Genomic DNA, 6,987 nt, shown 5'->3' on the forward strand with positions numbered 1-6,987 from the left:
ACAGCATTATTCAGTGGCCAAAATGTGAAAAAACCTAAATGTTCATCAGCAGATGAATGGGTGAAGAAAATATGATATATACATACAATGGAATATTATTCAGCATTTAAAAAGAAGGAAATCCTACAACATGTGACAATATGAACTGACTTTGAGGAAATTATACCAAGTGAAATAAACCAGTCACAGGACAAATACTGCATGATCCCACGTCTATGAGATAATCTACATGAGTCAAACTCAGAAACAGAGAGTAGAATTGTGGTTGCCAGGGGCTGGCGTTGTGAAAGGAAGAGAGGGAAATAGGGAGTTGCTAATCAACAGGGATACAGTTTCACTTATGTAAGATAAATTAGTTCTAGAGATTGTCTGTACAACTTCATGCTTATAAGTAACAATACTGTTTTGTATACTTAATTCTTTTGAGAATAGATCTCATATTAAATGTTCTTATAATGAAATATATATATGTTAATATGTATATATTTGTGTATACACACACACACACACACACACACATAGATAAAACAGGTATTTGGTTTCCCATATTATAATTGTTGTTAACTGTTTATATTTTGTTTATTGTTTATATGTTGTTTATATTTTCCATCTTCATTATTGAATTGCAGGGTCCCCTTATGGGTCCTACACTTTTTATTTACAGTTTAGTGCCTGGTACATATTAAGCACTTGATAAGGAAAAAAAATAGTATAAAGATTGTTTTAACTCTTCCATTAACATGTTCTATAAGACATTTTCTATTTTTTAATCTTAAAAATGGTTTTGTTTAAGACAGTATTTTTAAAGAAAACATTTGAATAGAAGACTTATTCAGACTGTCTACTTTTTAAGGAAGTGACAAAACCAAAAAGACATAAGGGGTTCAATGTATATAGTGGATTATTTTGGTTTGAACCAAAATTTCAACTATTGTGTATTTGGATTAGATCTGTCACTATATTCTTAAACTAAGGAAACAAAGCATTCACAGAAAATGAATCCTAAAAAGTTGTTTAAGATTATATCACACATTATAAAATGTGCAATGAAGACTTTGAAATAGCTATGTATAATATTCTAAAATTTGTGTGTGTCACTTTAAGAACCTGACTATATTTATAGCAATTATAATGCAAATGAAAACTTTGGCAAAATTTATCTTGTTTGAAATTCTTCCCAAGAGTGTTAGCTCCACAACATTTCCTTCAGAAATTCTCCAGGACAGAAAATAAAGAAAAAAGAAAAGAAAAAAAAAAAAGAAAAATTCTCTGGGAGAGTAAATTCACAGGAAAAAAAATAATATAAATTTTAAAATCCTTTGGACCAACTGCTTTTATTTTCTTGTTAAAATACTTTGTTTCTAAAATAATTATCATTTCTATCCCAGCTCCAGTGAGACCTAGGAAGGAGGGTATTATCTTTAATGACTTAAGCAAAAATGAAAGACACCATTTACCCCTAGTGTCTAGGGAATCAAAGGAGATGTAAGGAATTCATAAGGCCTCCAGAGCAATGAACTTGGAATGATAGGTAATTTAGTACTGGACATTAAGTCATTTTCTCGATGCGTGTGTTCCACCGATCAGCCAGAAAAATGGTCCTGTACAAACAAGCTTTTATCTAAATGTTGTAAATTTCTGACTTAAAAGCACAATTGTTTGGTGTTGTAAAGGAGTTCAATAAACATTTACAAAAGAAAAAAAATTAAAATAAGTAAATAAGTAAATAAATTACTTTTTTTCTAGAAAGAAAGTTTCTATTACAGAAAACAAAAAAGCTATAAGTTATATCCACATATAGTATATATAGGGCACAAGGGGACAAATCTTCTTAACCATCGTTTTTTCATTTACTGAAAACAGATAAATTTGTATTTCTTTAAAGAGTGTTTAAATTCATATTATAAACAATATTATTCTTGCCATTATTGTACTTTATCAAGCAGGAAAAAATCAGAATTAATCTCCCTTTTAATTCAGAAATGGGCCACTATAGACAGCTAATGCAACAATTGAAATCTCCAGATCTATAATGTTATATACCTGATTAATTTGCATAATATTGCTGTCTGACCTTAAATGAACTTCCAGTTCCAGCTGCACGTCCAGTTAGCAGCCTTAGTACAAATAGGCTTTGCCTTAAGCAAAATGGTGCTCTTGCTTCTGGAACTTACAGCTGCCTGTGGGTCCATGCTGCCCACTGTGCTATCACATTTAAAGATCGACATTGACAACCTCATTCCCATACCATTAACATTTATGTTACAGATCAGGGGTTTGCAACAGTGGCCCACAGGCTAGAAATAGTCCAAAGATTCCTTCTATTTCTTTTCATTTTGTTCTCGACAGTGTTTCATTTGAATGCCCCTGTGTGTCTGTTCTGCTATAGCCCCAGTCCAGCCAGTCTTGTTTTCACTTACAGCCCATTACACTCATTTATTATAATCACTTGGCCCCTGAAGATATGTTAGTTCTTCATCCCTATGACAGCTCTTGTTTTCTGCTGAGTAATGTTAAACTTCTCGGTTCAAATAGAAGATGTTGATATCCTAATATCTACTAATGAATGGATCAGCTCTCTTAGGTGACTTATGTGTTTTCCAGAAAGAATCACAACATCATAATGTAAGGACGCCAAATAGATAACTGACTCTGATGAAACATTGTTGGGAATTTTTAAGAACAAATCGAAGTTCATAGCAAAAGACTACAATTATTGGTGACCATAGGCTGTGAGAGATGAGAATATATCAACCTTCTGTGGTTCCAGTAGACGCGACTTCGCCATATTATTTCTTGTAATTAATGTACTTGTCATATTGCCTTGCCATCCTTCAACTAGATTATAGTCCAACCAGGTGAGTGTGCATCCTAAATGCATGTGTCCTTGTGGCACCTGCCTCAGAGTTTTACACATGGAAGCCTCCTTCTCAGACTGAAATGAGATTAAGTCAGGTCAGAAAAGGAGATATTTTCTGATCTCCTATCTCTTGCGGCTATTTTATATACAAAGAGATTAAAAATTTAAAAATAAAACATGATTAAACAAAAACAGGTTTTCTTTAAAGTCCTGAGTGATGACTATCAAACAACATGAACACAGCTTATTTTTCTGAACCTACAGTTCTCTTATAGACACCCTGCTGTTGCTAGTCCACAGGAAAAATGGCTTGTTAAATGTTCACATATGTGCCATGCTAAGCATAATGTAGAGTATATTATACTTAACTACTACTGCTACTACTACTACTACTGAAGAGCCACGGGTGGTATCCGTCCTCAGAAATGTTTTTCTGAGGAGGGGATAAGACATGGGAGGGGAGCCTGAGTAGGTCAGCAGGTTACGCAGCTACCTTTAGCACAGGACATGATCCCAGGGTCCTGCGATCGAGTTCTGCATCGGGCTCCCTGTTCAGAGGGGAATATGCTTCTCCCTTTCCCACTGCTGCTTCTCTTTCTCTATGTGTGTCAAATAAATCAGTAAAATCTTTTTAAAAAGGAGAAGAGATGGGAAATACTATCATTTATTTTATTTATTATACCATCTAAGACAAGCTGGGTAATATATGACCACAGGTCAGTAATATAACTGTGTTACATAGGGAGAAAACCTCTAAATTTACTATGATTAAGGAGGTGCCTGAGCCCATTAAGCTCACCTGAGGCAGATGGTTAAGTATGTCACTGGGCAAAATACTACAATCCCAATGGACTCTCATTCATTCGTATCGATGGAAAGGTCTCCTTGTTAAACAGTGTTGGGCGTGCTGTCTATCATGTGTTGTGCTATGGCTTGGCCCCTTAGGTACCACATTCAGTCTCTCAGGAACTCTTTCAGATTGTGATGCCCATTTTACAAACAGGAACAGTAAGAGTCAGAAAAATTAAATGACTAACCCAATGTTGAGACATGGATCAGCGGTAGATACGAGATTCAGAACCCAGCCTCTCTGATTCCAGTAACTGTGTTCTTCTTTTATTGTAATTCATGGTCTGTATAAACAACTTTTTAAAAAGCTAACTTACTGGAATTTCAAATATCCCATTTGTTTGTTCCTTGGGCCTAATTATGCTTGTCATAGGATTTATTTTTTATTTTTTGAGGCAGCATTTTTTTTTTTAACTTTTCTCTCTTGCACTTCACAGAAGTAAAATAGCTGGCATCCATCTGTGATTCTCTGCATAGAGTACGTGCATGATTCTGTGCTCTTAGATTTGTTCATAGGTAGGACAGGACCTAGGATGCTCTCCTCTCTCACTGTAGAAATGGAACCAGTCAGAGCAAGGTGTTCACAACTATTATCTTAAATTGTGTATGAATCCCGTAGACATAAACTCCTATTTCTCAAGATTAAATAACGAGAAATGGTCTCTATTCTACAGAGGTTTCACAACGCATCTCAGTATGACCAGAGGAACCTTCCATGTCACAGTCTAAATGTACAGCTTCTCTGATAGTCTTCTCCTTTGCTAGATTTAGAATTGTAGATTTTCAGAGCTAATAGTCAGTGAATACAAAGCATGGATCCTGAAGTTAGGACTCAAGAACTGTTAGGAGTCAGTGGTGGGGCGTTGCCCTCAGGACCGACTTCATCCTATTTTAACCATCTAACCATCCTATTTTAACCATGTTAAAGGTGTTCTTGGAATCAAAACAAGAAATTTAAAACATACCTGTGTTCTAAATTCCTTGTAATTGTTGCTGCTTCCTCTCTCTATTCTTCTCTGTCTTCTCTTCATTACCAAACTCTCCTGAAAGTGTAAAGTTTTAAACAATTTCATTCCAATTTATCCACTAAATTTTGTAATGACAAAAAAGATCTTAATAGAAAGTAATTGTTATCTAATTACTGACCATATAGTATTAAATTATTGATACCATACAAGGCAAACCTTAATCTGAAGCTAATTAATAGTCCTTTTTTATCTACGAAATGAGTTCATTGCCAAAGAATATAGATTTTGTGGTTACTTATTCATTTTAATGATATAAAAACTAAAGCATGTTCTTAATTACTGACTGGGCAAAATAGCTAAAAGTGCAATGAATAACTTAAAAAGAAAAAAATGGAAAGTGTAATTTCACTGCTTCTGATATGTATTTTACTCAAGGTCATGAATCAGAACTTTTAAAACTATTAAAACCACAGGATATCAAGAAATAAAATTAATGTGTTTCTATACATATTAATAAGGTCATTTGTCTATGTCAAATTCTTCTAAGACTTAAATCATGCTAGAGTTCAAAGTTAGGCTTTTTGAAAGGCATTATTGTGTATTAATAGTAGGAATACATAAATGATACAATAAAAATTGGTTTGGTAAGTCTCATTAGTACAGTGACTTTAGGCAATTTATTCAAGTAAAAAGTTCCTCTGAGGCTCTTTTCTCATATAGGCAGTAGAAGCAGAATTAAGAGTATAAATGTATGGAAGAGCATATGTGTGAGAGAAAAAGAAAACATTATAAGGACAGTAGTTATTGCATATTTGTGGAAATTACTCTGGCAATTAATATATGAGTGCTATAGTGGGTATATAGAGGCTACAGCTGTAACGTTTTCTCTGGTTTTTCTCACACTCTTTCTAGACCAGCAATGAGAGGAATTGTGTTTGAGGAGGGGAGAGGTGATACTATCTGCAATTACTTGTTGGTTATAGTCAAAGAACAAGGAGTGATTTTGCATACACATATATCAGACATTAAGTATATGATACTTCTGAGTCAGTCCCTGACACAAAGATGATCAAATTCCTTCCTCCTCCCTCTTGGTCTTTTCTTTCCCTTCCTTCCTTCCTTCCTTTGCTAGCCAGCTAGCTATCCATCCATCTATCTTTATTTCCTTATTTTGCCATAAAATTTCCATTCAGGGTAAACATGTTTTTTTAATTTTTAAATTTTTTTTTTTTAAAATTTGACACAGAGAGAGAGATCTCAAGTAGGCAGAGAGGCAGGCAGAGAGTTGGGGGGGGAGAGGAAGGGGGAAGAAGCAGGCTCCCTGCTAAGCAGAGTCCCATGCGAGGCTTGATCCCAGGACCCTGAGATCATGACCTGACCTGAGCTGAAGGCAGAGGCTTTACCCAATGAGCAACCCAGGTGCCCCTTTAAGGCACTGTTAAAAACATTATGCCAACTTTTATTCAATCTATAAAATTACATTGGTTTTTAAACTTGTTTTGCTTCTAGTAGAAGTACGAGAGTTCTGAAACCACACTTCCAAGGGCCGAATACTGGCTCTGGGACCACTTTGGATTTTGCATCCTTATGTGCCCTTGCATAAGTGACTTAGCTTTAGGCCTGTTCTTTTGTCTATTAAATGGAGGTAATAATGTCTATCTGCTGGGTTTGTTGTAAGGAGGAATTGATAGATGTCAAGCTCATAGAATAGTACCCAGCATGTAGTACTCTGTGAAAATTGGTTCATATTGCCAGTTTTAGAAGTTTTCAGAACCATTAAAATCATTAAATTATTAGAGAATTAATAGCCTAATTAAAGTGGTACAGTCACAAATCAATATCCAGATTCAAAAGATTCTAGATTCTAAGCAGCCCTGGTCTCAGATTCTTACCTGAGAAAGTTGTCCAAAAGAACCAAAGAACTCAACAACAACGGCGATAAACAAAAGCAACAACTAAAACAAAAATCCCACCTACTCCTGCTCCCCCCACAAAATAAACAAGCAAAAACTCCACATGCACCCTGAATGGGAAGTAGTATTGGAAGCCAGAGAAATAGAAAAACGAAAACACAGAAAGTCTTCCTTTTCAACTCACTTACTTAAATGTCCAGAGAGTCAGATTAAACTGACTACAAAAATTCCAGTGAAGGAAGTCTGGATAACTAGCCAACAGCGAATTATGATCATAAATCAATAAAAGAGTGAAATGTTAAAAAAAATTTATATAAAATAAGTGGTGGTGATATACTAAAGATTATCATACAAAACGAGCTACAATGATAGAGTAAGAAGTTAACAGAAAAGTATG

At 34.9% G+C, this 6,987-nt stretch overlaps 1 protein-coding gene across 2 annotated transcripts in view; it reads left to right on the forward strand.

Moving 5' to 3' along the window:
- The window catches only part of KCNH7 (potassium voltage-gated channel subfamily H member 7), a 486,041-nt gene that overhangs the window by 42,179 nt on the left and 436,875 nt on the right, over nucleotides 1-6,987 (forward strand). The gene's annotated exons all lie outside the window — the stretch shown is intronic.

Source organism: Mustela putorius, unplaced genomic scaffold, assembly GCF_011764305.1.
Source record: "Mustela putorius furo isolate JIRA1106 unplaced genomic scaffold, ASM1176430v1.1 tig00003869_pilon_pilon_pilon, whole genome shotgun sequence".
NCBI lineage: Eukaryota > Metazoa > Chordata > Mammalia > Carnivora > Mustelidae > Mustela > Mustela putorius.